General features: G+C 52.7%; 2 protein-coding genes across 2 annotated transcripts in view; both read left to right on the forward strand.

Moving 5' to 3' along the window:
* LOC127749223 (uncharacterized) overlaps nt 1-1712 on the forward strand; it is a 93898-nt gene that overhangs the window by 66080 nt on the left and 26106 nt on the right. The gene's annotated exons all lie outside the window — the stretch shown is intronic.
* The window catches only part of LOC113209455 (uncharacterized), a 132512-nt gene that overhangs the window by 46200 nt on the left and 84600 nt on the right, over nt 1-1712 (forward strand). The gene's annotated exons all lie outside the window — the stretch shown is intronic.

The following is a 1712-nucleotide window of genomic DNA, read 5'->3' on the forward strand; positions in this document are numbered from 1 at the left end:
CGTTGGCACCAGCAACGGTGAGGCTCTCGGTCCATCTAGAGGGCCCCAGGTGTAGAATGTCCCCGCCCGACTCCGCGCTCGTCCCGCCGAGCTTTTCGTAAGGTACGATTGCGGCGTACGTCGCACTACGCAAACCGGCGGCGGCCATTGCGTAACCAAACTCGGTCGGACAGTTATTGTGTGTGTGTCCCGAGTATGACTGTATCTGTGCGAGTGTGTGCGCGTCTGTCTGGGGCGTCGGGTGGTGGCCTCGCCGCGAGGACTCCGCCCGACACGTCGTGCAGAGTTACCTTGCAGCATTCGCCGGTGTGGGCTGCGGGCTCCATGCCTGGCCGCCTCAGGTGACTCCTCCTCTCCAGCCCCCAACCCCCGAGCCCAAGGTCAGTCGGAAGGAGAGTGGAGAGTCAGTGCCAATGTGAAAGTGAGAGCTTCATCCATCCATCCGGCCCTGACAGACACGTGTGCTCGCGCGCGCCCCGAGGCGAGGCGAGAAGGCGTGGCCCAAAAAGAATTCCTTCCGCGTACCCGGTGGAGACGACGTCTTTGGTTTTCGATCTGGCTGGGTAATAAAAATAACACTCTACCTGTACTGATTTATTTAGTAGTAAATACCGACGTTTTTACGCAGCAGGATTACTGAGCAATTTGGTTTTTACTTTAAATTGCATGGGGCTGGCTGGCTGGCTATTGTTATAGAGGTCATAAGCAGCAGAAATACTGTCAAAGGGTGAACATAAACAATAATAACAAGATGAGAGTGAAGGAACCACTGTGCTGACTTCCCATAAGTGCTGCTTCGTGATTACTCTGTTAAAACCAAGACGTTATTTTCGCCGTCTAGTGCCTGGCCAGTTTCCTGGTGGCTGCACTTTGCACCTCTTCCTTTTGCATATGAAATCAGCTAAATCAACTCAATTCCTGGTACTAATTTTCTAAAATGTCCTTGCGCCAGTATTCCTTCCGTTACAAAATCTTTGTATGCTACTACTGACAACCGTTAACGGTTTTCATGAATAATACGAAATAATTCTTTCTGTACACTAATGACATTTATTATTCTTTGATCAGTAATGTACTTTCAAAGATAATCTCACCTTGAGTAATAAATTCGTCACCCTGCGTAATAACGTAGGTACTTCACAAGCAAATCAGTACAGGTCTGACAGTGATCCGGATAGGAGAACGTAAGTTCAGTGTGGCCTGCTTGCATAACACTACTCTCGGCGGAGAGCCGCGGCTCAACAAAAAGCCCTCGTACGAGATTTCAATAATGTTTTTGTGCTTTGCGTTTCTACGTCTTTGCTCACGCTTTCCCTCTCGTCTTTGCTATGATCTTGTCCCGCTTCACCCGGCGCCCCGAGCTCTTCTCTGAAGTGTCCAGAAGGGGCGGAGGCTCCCCCTCCCCGTGGTGGTGGTGTTGGGGGCGCAGTCTTCCTCTTCCTACTCCCCGCCCGAGTGTGGGGCCCCATTAGGAGCGGGCCGTATGAAATGTGCCGCCCTGTGACCCTGCTGGCCGGACCTGGGGCCGGACTCTCTAATCAAGGGGGAATGAGTGAATCACACCGCCCAGGATGGCCCTTCTCTGAGCCTGTGTGTGTGTGTGTGTGTGTGTGTGGCCTTGTAGCGTCGCTCGCAGCCAAGGTCCCATACGATCCCATGGGAGAGAGCCCATGGTCACATAAATATCTCCGGCTCCTGCTCGTGCCCCTCCC

Source organism: Frankliniella occidentalis, unplaced genomic scaffold (genome assembly GCF_000697945.3).
Source record: "Frankliniella occidentalis isolate FOCC.00 unplaced genomic scaffold, Focc_3.1 Scaffold40, whole genome shotgun sequence".
NCBI lineage: Eukaryota > Metazoa > Arthropoda > Insecta > Thysanoptera > Thripidae > Frankliniella > Frankliniella occidentalis.